The sequence below is a fragment of the Rhinatrema bivittatum genome, chromosome 1 (genome assembly GCF_901001135.1).
Source record: "Rhinatrema bivittatum chromosome 1, aRhiBiv1.1, whole genome shotgun sequence".
Classification (NCBI taxonomy): Eukaryota; Metazoa; Chordata; class Amphibia; order Gymnophiona; family Rhinatrematidae; genus Rhinatrema; species Rhinatrema bivittatum.
This window is the reverse complement of record NC_042615.1, coordinates 832,751,955-832,772,496: the sequence shown is the minus strand read 5'-3', so window position 1 is coordinate 832,772,496 and position 20,542 is coordinate 832,751,955.

Here is a 20,542-nt window from a genome sequence, read left to right as displayed (position 1 = left end):
TTACTGGGACTCGGTTAGAGTCTAAGTACACACGGCGGCTGCTTCCACAGTACTGGGCCAGGGCAGCACCGTGTCTGGCTCTGTAAGGAGGCTTCACCAGGCCTACTGGGGGGAGCTGCTTTGTTTAGTGCTTGGAAGATACTGAGAGTACAGGGAAATCAGGGCTTCCCAGCAATAAATGCTGAGGTGAGCCCGGTGCCTCTAAAGTGCAGAGATTCTGCCCCACCCCTGTCACTGGTGAGCAGGCGGTTAATACAGACAGGAAGCAGGCTTTGAAGTGTGAAAAAATAAGACGGGAGAGTGAGCGTTTAGCAGTCAGAGAGGTAGATATGATTGGCGCAACGCCCCTCAGACTTCATGTACTCCTGCCAAGGCAGAGAGCGGGCTTGCACCCTTAGGAAGGAGGGGACAGAGGGGGTGTGGCAGGCTGCATTAGCGACTCTGGGATAGATAATACAAATGCCCGCAATACTCTCTCCTCTGGGTTCCTGTGATGTAACCCACTCCTGGGAACAGGGTACAGCAAAGAATCGCCACTCCACTGTAAGCACTTACGTTTTACTCCCAAGTTGCTAGTAAAAGCATTTATTTTATTTTTCTAAAAACATTACCTGCCGTTTGTATGTTCAGGGCAGGGTACAATTACACATGAGTTACATTAAAATATAGTACATAAGAAATTGCCATGCTAGCTCAGACCAAGGGTCCATCAAGCCCAGCATCCTTTTTCCAACAGTGGCCAATCCAGGCCATAAGAACCTGGCAATTATCCAGACACTAAGAAGATCCCTTCCCTGTACGTACCAGGATCAGTCCAGACTGCTGGGTTATGCCTCCCCTCCAGCAGATGGAGTCAGGGAAACTGAACAGCACCCCCTAGATATACCAGTGTGCCACCTGCAATCCCTCAGTATTTTCTCTGACTCCAGCAGATTGAGAGGCATAACCTGCGGTCTTGCTCTGTCTAACATTTCTTCTGGAATTTCCAGGTTTTTCTTTCTGGTAGTTGAAATTGCTGGCTAGATCAACTGGTTGTTACTAAATAGCAGTGGCTATTCCCTAAGTAAACTTGATTAATAGCCGTTACTGGACTTCTCCAACAACTTATCCAAACCTTTTTTGAACCCAGCTATACTAACTGCACTAACCACATCCTCTGGCAACAAATTCCAGAGCTTTATTGTGCATTGAGAGAGAATTTTCTCTGATTAGTCTTAAATGTGCTACTTGCTAACTTCATGGAATGCCCCCTAGTCCTTCTATTATTCGAAAGTGTAAATAACCGAGTCACATCTACTCGTTCAAGACCTCTCATGATCTTAAACACCTCTATCATATCCCCCCTCAGCCGTCTCTTCTCCAAGCTGAACAGCCCTAACCTCTTTAGTCTTTCCTCATAGGGGAGCTGCTTAATGGTTGCAATAGAGGAAATATCAGATCCCTGCTAGTACGTGCAAAGGAATATCACAAATTAAGGGAGACCCAGGATAATTATACACTACCAGCCTGATTCGGAAATGCTTTCCTGAATAAGTGTGTGTGCAAAGCTTTTTAAAGCAGGACGTTTTTCCTGGAGGCTTCTTAACTGTTTCAGGGCTCTGGGAAGGAACATCAAGAAGGGTCTGAGAGGAGGATCTTAGCAATCTGGCAGGAGTGTGAATTTTAAGAGCAGATGAGATGCAGGGAGAGTGAGTATTGTGAATAGGATGTGTGCCTGTGGCCAGCTTGTGTTGGGTACGATAGGGAATAGGGAGCCAGTACAGGGGTGATGTGGTCATGATTTGGAGCTCCTGTTAGCCTACCCAGCCGACTTGTGTATGACCTCTAGTGCACGGGCAGTATAAGCAGGAAGGTCAATTAGGAGCGTTACAATAGTCAATGCTGGAAAATAAGATTGTAAAACAGAATGAAAGTCTGTCGCATTAAGGAGAGGTCTGAGATGTTGGAGAAGTCTTAATTTGTAAAGAAGATTGAGTAGGCGATTCGACATGATCCTGCATTGAGAGGGCAGGGTCCATAACTCCAAGGTTACGAACCTTTTGAGAGAATGAAATCGTCTGCTTATTAAATGGAAAACATTTCGGTGTCTTTAGAGTTGGAAAAGATGATGGAAAAGATGATGACTTCAGTTTTGGGAATATTGCATGCTCATGTGTTGCGATGTAGCCATCCTTGGTGGTTGGACGAGAGAAGGAAAGGTTCTGTTTTGTACCTGTGTTTCTTTGAGAGGCATAAAGCTTGTAATGAACGCCATGATTAGATAGAACACGGCACAGGGGCGTAAAACAAGGCTGCAGAGTGCAGATCCGTGAGGGACACCAGGGACTGAATACTGACCTATTGGGTCCTATTAGAGGTAAGAGATAGTACTGAAAAGGCAGGGATAGTGGCAAACTTTTATACTGAGAAATAAAATGCAGTTAGTGCACCATTACCTAAGCAATGCTAGGTCAGTACTGGCAATAAGCAACACTGATCAGAAAAGCTCTTCCATAAATGCCTGCTTAGGCTAAACCTTGTGAAGGATACCAAATTATATCCCCGAACCTTGGGTAATTTCACACCCTTGCACCAAAACAGGTGCATATATCTTCCCCTGCCACAATCCCCACTCCAGCAAGTGCAGGCACAAAAAAGGGAAAATATATTTTGGTGCAGACGGTTGATTGAGCACAGCCTCACAAATACCTCTCTGGTTCATTTAGTAATTGTCAAATTCCTTGGTGGAAATTCCAGTCCCATAAATCTTCCACTTACACAGAAACTGGAACTCAGTCTGCCCAGCAAGCTTATGCCAGTATGCGCTGCTCTGTGCAGGTTTCCCCCCATGCTTATCAGGCAGGGCCCCGGGATGCTGTCCGAATCCAATTTTCCCCATCCCCTGCCGTGGAAGCAGAGAGCAATGATGGAGCCGCATCAAAAGTATCAGGCTTAGTGCTTAAAGGTAGTAAGTAACAAATCAGCAAGTTACCCCCATGTTTATTTGTTCCCCAAACCGTAAGTCAGGGTCCTCGTTGTTACTGTCTGAGTCAGATTCCCCTTTTCCCTCTGTAGTGGGGACTCGCACCCCTGGACTGGCTGCTCTATAGTCTGGGACAGCCAGCAGTGTGTATATGGCAGCTTAGTTGGTGACAGTCTCACTGCTTGCTGTGTCTGTACAGATACTTATACTGCAGGACAGGCCCTCAGTCAGTACTGCTTCAGAGAATGGGACAAGCAGGATCGTCCTCAGATGGAGCCCAACGTGGAAAACTTTCTTCAGTTTCTAGAAGCTTTGACTGGCAGACTGAGCATGCCCACCTGCTGCTATTCGTGTGTCCGCATGAGGTCACCCTTCAGTCTTTTTACCACGGTGCAGTTGCCTCATGGTTTTTGGAGCTTTGCTCTTTTTGTGCTTAAATTTGCAATTTTTCTCCCAGTCCATCAGGTCCCCTCTCGCGCTCTCTTGTGGCAAGGTTTAACAAAAAACTGAAAGCAGCTGTAAAGGTCAAGAGTTTACAACTGGCATGGCTGTTTAAAAATACCATTTTGGAAGCCCAGACCAGATGCATTCCATGCATTACAAAAGGTGGAAGATAACCATGCCCATAGTCTGGCAGGGCCACCGCAAGTGTATTAGGCAGCCTAGGTGAACCTTCTGCTTTACTCCACCCCCTTCCAAACACTCAAGTAAAAGTAATGCAACAATAAAATGAAGAAATATAAAACAGCACTAGTAAAAGGAATATTTCAAAATAGACAAATAGTGACATCCAATAATCAAAAACTAAAAAAAAAAAAAAAGTTCCAGCTCCAAAACAAATTTGAAAAACAGCGCACACATCAAATAACACCCAATGATTAAAACTAACAAAACTACCTGGAAACACTGCTGAACTCTCGAATAACCCCCGTGCTGAGAGCGGGGTCAGGGGGAGGGCACTTTCCTCTGACCCTGGCTCCCAATCCTCAGGATGCTCTGTGCTCTCCTTCTCCTCTGAACCCTGTCCTGGGAGAGACCCCACCACAAGCAGGACTGCAGCTCTTACAGGGGCTTCACCCTCTCACATGGACCCTGCTGACCTCACGAATAACCCCGTGCTGAGAGCGGGGTCAGGGGGAGGGCACTTTCCCCTAACCCTGGCTCCCAATCCTCAGGATGCTCTGCGCTCTCCGTTCTCCTCTGAACCCTGTCCTGGGAGAGACCCCACCACAAGCAGGACTGCAGCTCTTACAGGGGCTTCACCCTCTCACATGGACCCTGCTGACCTCACGAATAACCCCGTGCTGAGAGCGGGGTCAGGGGGAGGGCACTTTCCCCTGACCCTGGCTCCCAATCCTCAGGATGCTCTGGGCTCTCCGTTCTCCTCTGAACCCTGTCCTGGGAGAGACCCCACCACAAGCAGGACTGCAGCTCTTACAGGGGCTTCACCCTCTCACATGGACCCTGCTGACCTCACGAATAACCCCGTGCTGAGAGTGGGGTCAGGGGGAGGGCACTTTCCTCTGACCCTGGCTCCCAATCCTCAGGATGCTCTGTGCTCTCCGTTCTCCTCTGAACCCTGTCCTTGGAGAGACCCCACCACAAGCAGGACTGCAGCTCTTACAGGGGCTTCATCCTCTCACCTGGACCCTGCTGACCTCACGAATAACCCCGGGCTGAGAGCGGGGTCAGGGGGAGGGCACTTTCCTCTGACCCTGGCTCCCAATCCTCAGGGTGCTCTGTGCTCTCCGTTCTCCTCTGAACCCTGTCCTGGGAGAGACCCCACCACAAGCAGGACTGCAGCTCTTACAGGGGCTTCATCCTCTCACATGGACCCTGCTGACCTCACGAATAACCCCCGTGCTGAGAGCGGGGTCAGGGTGAGGGCACTGTGTATATGGGGCAAGGACAGTATCCTAGGGACAGAAAGAAAGAGGTGGCCTTTAACCTGCAGGCAGTGCTTGATCAGTTCTCTCTCTCTTGTTTGTTGGTGCTTTGCTTTTACTCACTGTGCGCATTTTTTGATGTGAGTGGAAAGTGCAGTTTTTCTCCCCGGCTGCCCCTCAGTTTGAGGGAGTTGGTTGCTGTTGTTGTTGTGAAGGAAAGGCCACGGAGCTGGTGTCAGTAAAGAGAGACCCAACACTGCTGCGGAGGAGGAGGGGAAAGGATCAAGCAGAGCAGCCCCGGGGCTCCGATTGACTGCATTCTCCCTGCAATTCTGCACCTTTCTTTCTTTCTTTCATTCAAGTCTGCAGTAACGTTTCCTGTCCCCTGGGAAGAAGATGATAAATAAATATATTCACACGGGGGGCTATCCTACCCCCTCCCCCCTCCAGCAGCTCTGATCTCTTTTCCTGCACCTTTGCTTTGCAATGTGAGTCTTTGCCAGGGCTCCCAGAGACATTGATCCTGGGAGCAGGAGGGATCCTGATCTGATGCCGCAGCCTCTCGGCTGTGTCCCGTTTCGGACAGGAGCGGTGTAAATCTGGGAGACAGGTCCCACCGTGTCTGCTTCCCATGTTTTTCTTGATCTGATAGTTAGGGGAGGATCGCATTTCTCTCGGTACTAACTCTGCTCCCTGCACGTTTTCCGTCTATGGCTGGGCCGCCTTCTCACTGCCCGTCAGGAGAGGGCGCTGCCGGCCCGTCTATTACTGCCCTGCATCTCGCCCCATTCCGAGTCACGAAGCGATCCTGGCATGGCCATTTGCACATGCTGCATGGTCAAACTAATACATAAAACAGGAAATAACAGTCAAACGAAATCACCGAGTAGGGCAAGGGCAATGACGGGGCGGATTCCTGCAGTCTGAGCAGATCGCTGCTCCCGGGGTCAGAAAGGTCTGGCTCGCTTGGACTTTGCCATGCCTCTGTTCCGGTGGTGGTTTTTCTCTTTTAATATCTACCTAATTTTCCCCTTGCTTGTTGTCTACATGCAGGGGGGTCTGTGAGGGAGTGATGAGAATTGTAAGGGTAGATAAATTGGATGGATGGGCAAACTAGATGGGCCATATGCATGTATGTAAGTGTGTGATTGAGAAACTGTTTGTGTGTGTGAGAGGAAGAGAGACAGCATGTGTGTAAATGTGTGATTGGGAGCCTGTGTGTGAGAGACACAGCATGTGTGTAAATGTGTGATTGGGAGCCTGTGTGTGAGAGAGACAGCATGTGTGTAAATGTGTGATTGGAAGCCTGTGTGTGAGAGAGACAGCATGTGTGTAAATGTGTGATTGGGAGCCTGTGTGTGAGAGAGACAGAATGGGTGTAAATGTGTGATTGGGAGCCTGTGTGTGAGAGAGACAGCATGTGTGTAAATGTGTGATTGAGAGCCTATGTGTGAGAGAGACAATGCGTGTGTAAATGTGTGATTGGGAGCCTGTGTGTGAGAGACAGATAGACAGCATGTGTGTAAATGTGTGATTGAGAGCCTGTGTGTGAGAGAGACAGTGTGTGTGTAAATGTGTGATTGGGAGCCTGTGTGTGAGAGAGAGAGCATATTTATATGTATGTGATTCAAAGAAAAAAAATTCAAGCAAACCTCACTTCCCCTCCTCCTGTTTATTCACATCTCAGGGAACCTGGATATCAAACGTTCCCAGGTATGCAGAGCAAAACATTTTTTGTATCCTTATTATTTTTCATTTCTGGGCCTTTTTGTCTGCTATTTTGAATTATTTTATTGGTATCTAGAAATTTTTTATATGAGCTTTAATTATTGGATATTCCACTCATCCGCTGTTTTGAAATAATCTGTTCTTTTTGTTAGTATGGTTTTACTGCTACTGATTTTATATTTCTTGATTTGTTTTATAAGGACTGGTGATGTTTCTCTTTTTCCTTTGTTGCACTGCATACAGAGACTCTGGCTTGTTGTGGTTTCCAATTCAGTTTTGTCTGCAGGCTTCTAGTTATGCGTTTTGATCTCTTTATTCCTTGTTAGGTGAGGGACAGCACGTGATTCAGGTGAGGTTCTCTGCTGGCGTGTAGTTTCTGTGTAGGGCTCTATAGCAGCCTGACTTGGTCCGTTTTCCTAATAGGAGATGTATTGTTGTCTTAAGGCCTGGTGCAATATTTTCAGTGCTGCCTTTTCTTAGATAAGGTGTTTACTCTTTGAGTGCCTGAAATTGGTGCTGTTCTGGTGTGGGATGTTTACCATTCATGTAATTTCTATCCACAGAGAGTTCTCTTATCTTTCCCTTGTGTCATTCTTAACAATAAAAGTATTGCTGAGCCTTTTTTCTTTTACATTTCCGCCAGGGATTGAGGCGAGCAGTGTGCCGCACGTGAGTGTGGTCTGGAAGGTGTGTCAGGATGGGAAATCGGTTGAGAACCATTTCCTTCCATTACCGCGCGAGGGCGATTGCTAGCAGGAAGGGGCACGTTTGCTTCACCATTCAGAGCTGCGAGACCGCTTTCTTCGTTGCTACACTTATTTGGTTCTCCCCTGCAGAGTCTACGGCGTCTCCTAGACTTTACGCTTCCTTCTGCGGGTACGGGATGAAATCTTCTCAGACGATCGGAGGGGCCTTGTCAGGTCGTGGCGAATTGCTCGTCTGTAGGATCTCTGCCCTGTCTCTCTTTGTCAGAGGTCGGTTGTTGGTCTTCCAGGTCGTTTACTGCTTTAGGGGGGTTATTTTAGGACTGCTGTGCTTCCTTCCCAAGCGTCTGGCATTGGCATGAGAACGTGAATGGCACCTGCATGGATCCAAACGTCCTTAGCGTGCTGGCTGGTAGTGAATAGGATGGTGACGGTGCTCAGACTTGGGGTACACCCCGATTCAGGGGCCAAGGTTTGCATGACGTTGCATTCCAGGCTACATTTTGGCTTCTTGCAGTGGTATCATTTGTTATGTACATGTCATGAAAGAAGGATTTCACACGGGCAGGCGCAGACACTCTGGAAAGATGAACAAATGCCGGTAAGATGGAGGACCATAAAACTTTTAAACGCATAAATAAATAGATTGCCCAGAAGACAGAGGGATATCCGAAGGAAGCTCAGGAGGAAAACTGCCTTAAGCCAGAAAGAAAAAGTGAACACGTGTTAGGGGATTGTAAACCATAAGGAACAGGAAGCAGGGGGCTGCTGGGAAATGTAGTTTACCCTTCCATTGTCAGTGGCCTGGCTCCCTGTGTGTGAGTCCGTGGCTCCCTGTGTCTGAGTCCGTGGCCACCTCCTGGCTCTCCAGAGATGGTTTTAGCACACAGGGCTGCTCTCCTGCCGGGCTGTTCTTGCATGATGCTTGCTGGCTTTGCTGTTCAGCAGCCGTAGGAGGAGAGGGGCCTCCGCCTCACTCTAGGAGTCAGACGAGCTTCAAAGCCAAGAGTAAATTCCAGCGGAGGTAGGGAAATGTGGCTTTAATTTAGTGACTCCTGTTGTGCAGCCTGAAAGTGGAGTTAGAGAATGTGACCTGGGAGGGAGGGGAGAGGGTAATGAGCACCAGCACTGGTTCCAGTAACCCATTCCCACGCAGACTGGAAGTCGGGTTATAGAGGATCAGCCAGGAGAGGTGTGGGGGTAATGAGCACCAGCACTGGTTCCAGTAACCCATTCCCACGCAGACTGGAAGTCGGGTTATAGAGGATCAGCCAGGAGAGGTGTGGGGGTAATGAGCAGCAGCACTGGTCCCAGTAACCCATTCCCACGCAGACTGGAAGTCGGGTTATAGAATATCAGCCAGGAGAGGTGTGGGGGTAATGAGCACCAGCACTGGTCCCAGTAACCCATTCCCACGCAGACTGGAAGTCGGGTTATAGAGGATCAGCCAGGAGAGGTGTGGGGGTAATGAGCACCAGCACTGGTCCCAGTAACCCATTCCCACGCAGACTGGATGTCGGGTTATAGAGGATCAGCCAGGAGAGGTGTGGGGGTAATGAGCAGCAGCACTGGTCCCAGTAACCCATTCCCACGCAGACTGGAAGTCGGGTTATAGAGGATCAGCCAGGAGAGGTGTGGGGGTAATGAGCAGCAGCACTGGTCCCAGTAACCCATTCCCACGCAGACTGGAAGTCGGGTTATAGAGGATCAGCCGGGAGAGGTGTGGGGGTAATGAGCACCAGCACTGGTCCCAGTAACCCATTCCCACGCAGACTGGAAGTCGGGTTATAGAGGATCAGCCAGGAGAGGTGTGGGGGTAATGGGCACCAGCACTGGTACCAGTAACCCATTCCCATGCAGACTGGAAGTCGGGTTACAGAGGATCAGCCAGGAGAGGTGTGGGGGTAATGGGCACCAGCACTGGTCCCAGTAACCCATTCCCACGCAGACTGGACGTCGGGTTATAGAGGATCAGCCAGGAGAGGTGTGGGGGTAATGGGCACCAGCACTGGTACCAGTAACCCATTCCCATGCAGACTGGAAGTCGGGTTACAGAGGATCAGCCAGGAGAGGTGTGGGGGTAATGGGCACCAGCACTGGTCCCAGTAACCCATTCCCACGCAGACTGGACGTCGGGTTATAGAGGATCAGCCAGGAGAGGTGTGGGGGTAATGAGCACCAGCACTGGTTCCAGTAACTCATTCCCACGCAGACTGGAAGTCGGGTTATAGAGGATCAGCCAGGAGAGGTGTGGGGGTAATGGGCACCAGCACTGGTCCCAGTAACCCATTCCCACGCAGACTGGAAGTCGGGTTATAGAGGATCAGCCAGGAGAGGTGTGGGGGTAATGAGCACCAGCACTGGTCCCAGTAACCCATTCCCACGCAGACTGGAAGTCGGGTTACAGAGGATCAGCCGGGAGAGGTGTGGGGGTAATGAGCACCAGCACTGGTCCCAGTAACCCATTCCCACGCAGACTGGAAGTCGGGTTACAGAGGATCAGCCGGGAGAGGTGTGGGGGTAATGAGCACCAGCACTGGTCCCAGTAACCCATTCCCACGCAGACTGGAAGTCGGGTTATAGAGGATCAGCCGGGAGAGGTGTGGGGGTAATGAGCACCAGCACTGGTCCCAGTAACCCATTCCCACGCAGACTGGAAGTCGGGTTACAGAGGATCAGCCGGGAGAGGTGTGGGGGTAATGAGCACCAGCACTGGTCCCAGTAACCCATTCCCACGCAGACTGGAAGTCGGGTTATAGAGGATCAGCCGGGAGAGGTGTGGGGGTAATGAGCAGCAGCACTGGTCCCAGTAACCCATTCCCACGCAGACTGGAAGTCGGGTTACAGAGGATCAGCCAGGAGAGGTGTGGGGGTAATGAGCACCAGCACTGGTCCCAGTAACCCATTCCCACGCAGACTGGAAGTCGGGTTACAGAGGATCAGCCAGGAGAGGTGTGGGGGTAATGGGCACGAGCACTGGTCCCAGTAACCCATTCCCACACAGACTGGAAGTCGGGTTATAGAGGATCAGCCAGGAGAGGTGTGGGGGTAATGGGCACCAGCACTGGTACCAGTAACCCATTCCCACGCAGACTGGAAGTCGGGTTATAGAGGATCAGCCAGGAGAGGTGTGGGGGTAATGAGCACCAGCACTGGTCCCAGTAACCCATTCCCACGCAGACTGGACGTCGGGTTATAGAGGATCAGCCAGGAGAGGTGTGGGGGGTAATGGGCACCAGCACTGGTCCCAGTAACCCATTCCCACGCAGACTGGAAGTCGGGTTATAGAGGATCAGCCAGGAGAGGTGTGGGGGTAATGAGCACCAGCACTGGTCCCAGTAACCCATTCCCACGCAGACTGGAAGTCGGGTTATAGAGGATCAGCCGGGAGAGGTGTGGGGGTAATGGGCACCAGCACTGGTCCCAGTAACCCATTCCCACGCAGACTGGAAGTCGGGTTATAGAGGATCAGCCGGGAGAGGTGTGGGGGTAATGGGCACCAGCACTGGTTCCAGTAACCCATTCCCACGCAGACTGGAAGTCGGGTTATAGAGGATCAGCCGGGAGAGGTGTGGGGTAATGAGCACCAGCACTGGTCCCAGTAACCCATTCCCACGCAGACTGGAAGTCGGGTTATAGAGGATCAGCCAGGAGAGGTGTGGGGGTAATGGGCACCAGCACTGGTCCCAGTAACCCATTCCCACGCAGACTGGAAGTCGGGTTATAGAGGATCAGCCGGGAGAGGTGTGGGGGTAATGGGCACCAGTAGATAAAATGGTGAGTGGGTGCCCTCTCCCTCCTGCAAGGTTAGGGGGCTTTGCACCCCTGGAGACTGATTGACACGTGGCCTATATCAGTGGTTCCCAAACCTGTCCTCAGGGATCCCCGCCACGATCTGCAATGAATATGCATGAGAGAGATCTCCAGTGCCGTCCCTCTCATGCATATTCATTGCAGAAATCCTGAAAGCCGGGGGGTTCTCTAGGACAGGTTTGGGTGCCACTGGCCTATGTGATCGTCAGGCTCTGGGAGCAGGGGGCAGTAATTCACCACTGGGTGGGGGGAAATGTGTATTAGGAATTGCCCCAATTTCTCTAGAGGTTGCTAGACTTACGGGTTAGAACGGGATGCGATGTGGGAAACGGTGAGGGGACAGCGTGGAAGGGAGAGAGGAGGATGAACGCCGCAGACAATGCTGGAAGGAGGGCTGGCACGCTGGGAAGTACACGCGCTACTCAGCAAGCAGCTGGACCTGCTGTTCGGGGGGGTCACCGGCCCGTTTGTAGGGCAGCACCGCCGGCGAGGTCGCCTCAGGGAGCGCGGGGGTGAGGAGAGACGGCCTGCGCCTGCCCAGGGAGAGGGGCGCTGGAGTCGGCAGCGTCCGGCCGCGCTATGGCCAGCAGCTCCTTGGCATGTTGGAGAGCGGCCGGTGGGCGACGGTGGGGCTGACCCGGGTCTGAGGGCAAGGACGACAGGTCAGGGGGTTAAGCCCTCGCAGCGCCGGACGCAATAGAGCAGGGCCCCCTGTGCAGCCACACGGGTCGTAGACCCCCAAAAGCTGGTGCTGTGTGGGGGAGAGGATCGTCCCTTCCTCTGCTGCTCCTCTCCTCCCTCTGTGCCTCGATCCTCCCCCTTCCCTCTGAGATCCCCTCTCCACACCCCCAGCTTCCTTCCTCTCCCGCCCTCAACCACGAAGATTCCTTTTCCTCCAATAAGGAACCAAATAAACTGGACACACAAAAGTCAGAAAATGACTATTTTTAAAGTTTTAAATGTATATTTTAAAATGCACATTTCTTTATTTTATTTATTTAACATTTTTACATACCGAACATTTGTTTTCACGTCGGATTACATTGTAAATAAGGTTCATATATTTAATCCAGGTCCAATAAAACTTATTAAATTCCCTATATCCAAGAAGTAAAACTATAATAAAACATGTAAAAGTTCAAAAGTATTAAAACTTTTAAATTATCAAAAGTAATGAAATTGCCCAGTAAAATTGCTAAAATGGGCATTAAACTAACTAAATAAGCAGATTACAAAATAATACAATACGACATTTTTTAATACTGAAATCACTAGGATGCATATTTGCCACATCATTGCTGCAGCTTTATGAAAAGTCTCAGAGAATTTGGTAACTGATGCCCCAGGAGGTGGGGAGGGGGGGGGGATTCTGCTTTTCTCCGTGGGGTGCGACCGAGTGCCAGGAACTCACAGGGGTCAAACTTCAAGGGGCAGATACTGACCAAAGTGTCCATCCACCCAGAGGGAATTCCCACGCGGCCCCCGTCCCTGCCCCCCAGGGAGCTCAGCCCAGCCCCCGTCCCCCAGGGAGCTCAGCGCAGCCCCCGTCCCTGCCCCCCAGGGAGCTCAGCCCAGCCCCCGTCCCCCAGGGAGCTCAGCGCAGCCCCCGTCCCTGCCCCCCCAGGCAGCTCAGCGCAGCCCCCGTCCCTGCCCCCCAGGGAGCTCAGCCCAGCCCCCGTCCCCCAAGGAGCTCAGCGCAGCCCCCGTCCCTGCCCCCCCAGGGAGCTCAGCGCAGCCCCCATCCCTGCCCCCCAGGGAGCTCAGCCCAGCCCCCGTCCCCCAGGGAGCTCAGCGCAGCCCCCGTCCCTGCCCCCCAGGGAGCTCAGCGCAGCCCCCGTCCCTGCCCCCCCAGGGAGCTCCGTGCAGCCCCCATCCCTGCCCCCCAGGGAGCTCAGCCCAGCCCCGTCCCTGCCCCCCAGGGAGCTCAGAACAGCCCCCGTCCCTGCCCCCCAGGGACGGGGGCTGCGCTGCCCCCATCCCTGCCCCCGAGGGAGCTCAGCCCAGCCCCATCCCTGCCCCCCAGGGAGCTCAGCCCAGCCCCCGTCCCCCAGGGAGCTCAGCGCAGCCCCATCCCCGCCCCCCAGGGAGCTCAGCCCAGCCCCATCCCTGCCCCCCAGGGAGCTCAGCCCAGCCCCCGGCCCCCAGGGAGCTCAGTGCAGGCCCCATCCCTGCCCCCCAGGGAGCTCAGCGCAGCCCCCGTCCCTGCCCCCCCAGGGAGCTCAGTGCAGCCCCCGTCCCTGTCCCCCGGGGAGCTCAGCCCAGCCCCCGTCCCTGCCCCCCCAGGGAGCTCAGTGCAGCCCCCGTCCCCGCCCCCCAGGGAGCTCAGCGCAGCCCCCGTCCCTGCCCCCCCAGGGAGCTCAGTGCAGCCCCCGTCCCTGTCCCCCAGGGAGCTCAGCCCAGCCCCCGTCCCCCAGGGAGCTCAGTGCAGGCCCCATCCCCGCCCCCCAGGGAGCTCAGCCCAGCCCCCGTCCCTGCCCCCCAGGGAGCTCAGCCCAGCCCCGTCCCCGCCCCCCAGGGAGCTCAGTGCAGCCCCCGTCCCTGCCCCCCAGGGAGCTCCGTGCAGCCCCCGTCCCTGTCCCCCCAGGGAGCTCAGTGCAGCCCCCGTCCCCGCCCCCCAGGGAGCTCAGTGCAGCCCCCGTCCCCGCCCCCCAGGGAGCTCCGTGCAGCCCCCGTCCCTGTCCCCCCAGGGAGCTCAGTGCAGCCCCCGTCCCTGCCCCCCAGGGAGCTCAGTGCAGCCCCCGTCCCTGCCCCCCAGGGAGCTCCGTGCAGCCCCCGTCCCCGCCCCCCAGGGAGCTCAGCCCAGCCCCCGTCCCCCAGGCAGCTCAGTGCAGGCCCCATCCCTGCCCCCCCAGGGAGCTCAGTGCAGCCCCCGTTCCCGCCCCCCCCAGGGAGCTCAGTGCAGCCCCCGTCCCTGCCCCCCAGGGAGCTCAGCCCAGCCCCCGTCCCTGCCCCCCAGGGAGCTCAGCGCAGCCCCCGTCCCTGCCTCATCCTTGCCCCCCCCCCCCCCCCCCCCCCCCCCCCCCCCAGGGCCACACTGGCTCCGAGAGCAGCTCCCATCGCTGGGGCTGAGCTGCTCACAGCCCGGGGGGGGCATTTGCTTAGCTCTGTATCAGTTTCTGCCCTGCTGGGGGTGGTTATTTCTAGGGCTTCTGGTTTTAGGGGCTTCCTCTCCAGCTGATTAGGGGTTTATTGGGGTTTCCGCAGCGCGGGTGCTGTTGCTGGGCTGCTTTTCCGCCTGAATCAGATGCATACAGTGTGCAGCCGAGGAGTTGTTAGCATGGGAAGGAAACGGAGGGTGCAGGGTAGGTAACGGAGGGTGAGAGAGTGCTGGTTTTTCGCTTATGTAATAAATACCTTTTTTTTTTTTGCATGGGGGGTGTTTTTGTCCGGGTTTCTCAGAAGCGCTGGTTCCATCTTTAGGGGCCTGTGGCCTGCATTTCTGTTGCTGTACAGGGGTTGCACCTCCATCCTAGCCAGGCGGGGTATCTCGTATGCAGCCGCCTGTGACCCCGCTTGGTCTAGGAGTCTGCTGCTGTCAGGCTTTCTGCAAGCATGTAGGAGGCCTCGGGTTTTCCAGCTGGGGCTGGGGCAGCTCTGTGAGCCTGCCGAGGAGATTTCCCTCACTGCCTGTTCATTCCCAAGGGCCAGCCTTGCTGAGATCCCTCTGTTTTCGGGTTTTAACATGGAATTACTCGCCTTTCCAAACCCCCAGCTCAAGGAGAGTTGCATCGAGGTACAGTAGGCAGGTCCCTGCCCCAGAGAGCTTACAAAGGAATCACTTACTAAGCTTCGGTATTCGCCCGCAGAGCAGGAAGATAACATGGGGTTTACGAAGTTGAAGTACTCGGTACAGCAGCTCAGGGGTTTGTACCCCACAAATGCTGTGCGATGTCAGCCCCTCATCCCAGGGCTGCCTTTGTATTAAAGAGCCCCCCCCTGACATGTGCAACCTTCATCCCCCCCCCCTCCCCCCGGGTCTTGTGAGATCACCGTCTCACCCCCATCATCCCAGAAGCGACCCCAGTGCTCGAGTCCAAAAACATTAATGTGCATGGCAAAGGCCCCTCCTCTTCCCCCAACCCTACCTCTTTGTAAAAAACGCCTCTCCCCCCCCCCCCCCCCCCCAGCCTCTGAATTCCCCCTCCATAGGCATCTGTTGTTGGCTGCCCTAGACCAGATTTATTCTATTAGGAAGCTTCGGTTTCTGAGCTGCCTGCAGCTGTCATTAGGAGGCAGCCACAAGAAGTGAGTACCAACGAGCACGTACTGCACAGGCAGCGGCAGTGCAAGCTACACTCGCACGCACATAAACACGCGTGCGTGCTTATATACACGCGTGAGCACATAGTGGCCTACCACAGGACAGGAACAGCAAAGGCAGCAGGCAGTGCAAGCTACACTCGCACTCACATATACACGCGTGCTCACATAGTGGCCTACCACAGGACAGGAACAGCACAGGCAGTGGCAGTGCAAGCTACACTCGCGCGTACATAAACATGCGCACGTGCTTATATACACGCATGCGCACATGGTGGCCTAACACAGGACAGGAACAGCACAGGCAGCGGCAGTGCAAGCTACACTCGCGCGCACATAAACATGCGCACGTGCTTATATACACGCGTGCGCACATGGTGACCTACCACAGGACAGGAACAGCACAGGCAGCGGCAATGCAAGCTACACTCATGCGCAAATAAACACATACGCGCATATATACATGCGAGCGCACATAGTGGCCTACCACAGGACAGGAACAGCACAGGCAGCGGCAGTGCAAGCTACACTCGCGCGCACATAAACATGTGCACGTGCTTATATACACGCGTGCGCACATGGTGACCTACCACAGGACAGGAACAGCACAGGCAGCGGCAGTGCAAGCTACACTCGCGCGCACATAAACATGCGCACGTGCTTTTATACACGCGTGCGCACATGGTGGCCTAACACAGGACAGGAACAGCACAGGCAGCGGCAGTGCAAGCTACACTCGCGCGCACATAAACATGCGCACGTGCTTTTATACACGCGTGCGCACATGGTGACCTACCACAGGACAGGAACAGCACAGGCAGCGGCAGTGCAAGCTACACTCGCGCGCACATAAACACGCGCAGGCATATATACATGCGTGCGCACATGGTGGCCTACCACAGGACAGGAACAGCACAGGCAGCGGCAGTGCAAGCTACACTCGCGCGCACATAAACATGCGCACGTGCTTTTATACACGCGTGCGCACATGGTGACCTACCACAGGACAGGAACAGCACAGGCAGCGGCAGTGCAAGCTACACTCGCGCGCACATAAACACGCGCAGGCATATATACATGCGTGCGCACATGGTGGCCTACCACAGGACAGGAACAGCACAGGCAGTGGCAGTGTAAACTACACACACCCACACAGACTCACACCCACCCCCACAAATATACATAGTCCTCACCACAGGGAAGCTCCAGCCCAGGCAGTAGTAGTACAAACTGAAGACCTATGAAGTCTCCTGCAATCAATGGGAAACTCTTGCTTTGGTGGGTCATCTCTCGCTTGCCCAAGGGGGCAACCTAAACTTCCGCCCAATGGATAAGGGGGAGCAGCACTGTTACAAGTGGCAAGCTGGAAGTAGGGAGTCCAGGGCACTGTCTTCCACCATTAGCTTGAAACTGCAAAGTACATGCATTTTACAGCCCGTGGATGGACCCAGAGCCCCAGCAGAACCACTTGTGTTTTGCTGCCACCAGTTCATGCGAGAAGACTCTGCCACTCTCTGTGTTTCCCTACTGGCCAGAAAGCATTCACAGCTCTAACATAGAAATGACGGCAGAAAAAGACCAATCGGCCCATCCAGTCTGCCCAGCAAGCTCCCACACTTATTTTCCCATACTTATCTGTTTCACCGACCACCAGGTTCAGGGCCCTTGTTGGTAACTGATTCGAATTTCCTGTCATCCCCTGTCATTGATGCAGAGAGTAATGATGGAGTTGCATCAAAGGTGAGCATAAGGCTTAATGGTTAAGGGTATTAACTGCCGCATTAAGCAAGTTACCCCGATGCTTGTTTACCCAGACTGCACAGATCAATGCCTTGTTGGATGTTGTCTGAATGTAAATCCTCTTTTCTACATTTCCCCCTGCCATTGAAGCAGAGAGCAATGCTGTATATGCATTCAAATTGATGTATCAGGCTTAATTGGTTTAGGGTAGTAACTGCCGCAATAAGCAAGCTACCAAGCTACCCCCACGCTTATTTGTTTACCCAGATTGTGAAGTTCAGTCCTCGTTGGTTGTTGTCTGAATGCAAATCCTCTTTTCCACATTTCCCCTTGCCATTGAAGCAGAGAGCAATGTTGGAGTTGCATTAACCGTGTGAAGGCTTATTGAGTAAGGATAGTAATCACCAGGTAGTAGCCACCATTCCAGCAAGCCACCCCCATGGCTCTTCTCTTCATTCCCATCCTCTAGCCTTTATGGATCCACAGTGTTTATCCCATGCCCCTTTGAAATCCTTCACAGTTTTAGTCTTCACCGCTTCTTCCGGAAGGGCATTCCAGGCATCCACCACCCTCTCTGTGAAGAAATACTTCCTGACATTGGTTCTGAGTCTTCCTCCCTGGAGTTTCAAATCGTGACCCCTAGTTCTACTGGTTTTTTTCCAGCGTGGTCTCCCTCTATCGGAGGCTTCAGAGAGAGAGAGAGAGAGAGGCTGGAGTGCAGAGAAAGCGTCAGCAGTGCAGTATATGAGCCTGAGTTGATCAGGATGGGTGGAGAGAGAGGGTCTAGAGTTGTTCTAATGAGAAGGGTGAAAGCGTAGATTTGGAAATTGGGAATGAGGGACCAGAAACAGAGCAGGAATGGGGTAGGGGACATAGGCTGAAAATCTCCTACTTAAACATTGTCCTTCCTTGGCAGCTCTGACACTTCCAGCGCACACACAGTCATGCACACACACACATGCATACACATATGCACACGTGTGCACACACATACATGAAAGCACACAAATATATATACATTCACACATATACACATACACACATGCACGCGCGTGCACACATACATGAAAGCACACAAATATATATACATACACACACATACACACATGCATACACATATGCACACGTGTGCACACATACATGAAAGTACACAAATATATATACATACACATACACACATGCACGCGCGTGCACACACATACATGAAAGCACACAAATATATATATACATACACATACACACATGCATACACATGCACACGTGTGCACACATACATGAAAGCACACAAATATATATATACATACACATACACACATGCATACACATATGCACACGTGTGCACACATACATGAAAGTACACAAATATATATACATACACACACATACACATGCACGTGCACACAGATACACGAAAGCACACAAACATATATATATATATATATGCTTACATGCACGCGCGCACATACACATAGATGAAAGCACACAAACATACATACACGTACATGCACCTACACACATAGACAGAAGCACACAAACATATATACATACACACACATGCACACACACACACACACATACACGCGCTCTCTGTCAAAGCACAGACAGCAGTCGTGGCTGCTAGGACGTGACTAAATGCATTTCCTCCCTGGGGCCAGCTGCAATTAGTGAACGCTGATAACTGAAAGCCTCTCCATTCAGGAAGCAGCTGGGCTCCATCCCGCCCTGCACTGACAGCTTCCAGGATGGGAATCAGTGTCAGCCTACAAAATGTATTCAATCACGTTTCAAACGTCCCCAGCAGTGTTCCCTATGCACAGCTCTGCTGCCACCATCATCAGACAGAAAACAGCGTAGGAAATGGTGCAGGGGCTTCGCTCACACACAGGCCGATTCAGTGAGCGCACAGGCCACTCTCCTGGGCGCGCGATTCTGTATTTAAATGAGGGCCCGCGGTAAAAAGAGGCGCTAGGGACACTAGCGCGTCCCTAGCGCCTCTTTTTGGACCGGAGCGGTGGCTGTCAGCGGGTTTGACAGCCGACGCTCAATTTTGCCGGCGTCGGTTCTCAAGCCCGCTGACAGCCACGGGCTCGGAAACCGGACGCCGGCAAAATTGAGCGTCCGGTTTTCAACCCGTGAGCCATGGGCCAATTAAAAATTTTTTTTTTTAAATTATTTTTTACTTTGGGACCTCCGACTTAATATCTCCATAATATTAAGTCGGAGGGTGCACAGAAAAGCAGTTTTTACTGCTTTTCTGTGCACTTTCCCGGTGCCCGGAGAAATTAGCGCCTACCTTTGGGTAGGCGCTAATTTCTGAAAGTAAAATGAGTGGCTTGGCTGCACATTTTCCTTTCTGAATCGCGCGGGAATGACTAATAGCGCCATCAGCGTGCATTTGCATGTTGCGGGTGCTATTAGTTTCGGGGGGGTTGGATGCGTGTTTTCGACCCCTTACTGAATAAGGGGTAAAGCTAGCGCGTCAAACGCGCGTCCAAACGCAGGTTAACAGTGCGCTCCACCGGAGCGCACTGTACTGTACCGGCCTGACAGCTCCTGCAGTCCCAGTTTCTCCCAGCAGGACGTGCGGTAGGGACTGGTACAGAGGTTAGGAGGGAAGAACGTTCTGCAGACAGAACGTCCCTGGGCTCTGTTACCAGGGAAGAGCTGAGGGCTTGCACTGCTTACCCTTGCTTTGCAGTGAAGAACCTTCTGTTGGCTCCACGTCAGCACCATTTTAAGTTCCCATTGCCAGATGTGCTGAATAAGAGGATAGTTCTTGGAATACCTGGATTCACCCTTCTTGGAGAGCTTGCAGCTCAGATTGCAAATCATTGGTAGTTTAAATGGTGATTATTCACTTGTAATCTGTCCCGAACATACTGCTGCTTCCATCACGCTGTTTATAGCACTGCGGCTTCCATCAGGCTCTCTATAGCACTGCTGCTTCCATTAAACTCTTTATAGCACTGCTGCTTCCATCACGCTGTTTATAGCACTGCTGCTTCCTTCAGGCTCTCTATAGCACTGCTGCTTCCTTCAGGCTCTCTATAGCACTGCTGCTTCCATCACGCTGTTTATAGCACTGCTGCTTCCATAATAATCCCTGCAGCACTGCTGTTTCCATTAAACTCTTTATAGCACTGCTGCTTCCATCACGCTGTTTATAGCACTGCTGCTTCCATCAGGCTCTCTATAGCACTGCTGCTTACATCACGCTGTTTATAGCACTGCTGCTTCCATAATACTCCCTGCAGCACTGCTGTTTCCATTAAACTCTTTATAGCACTGCTACTTCCATCACGTTCCCTACAGCGCTGCTGCTTCCATCATGCTCTCTATAGCACTGCTACTTCCATCATACTCCCTATAGCACTGCTACTTCCATCACGCTCTCTATAGCACTGCTGCTTCCATCACACTCTCTATAGGACGGCTGCTTCCATCACACT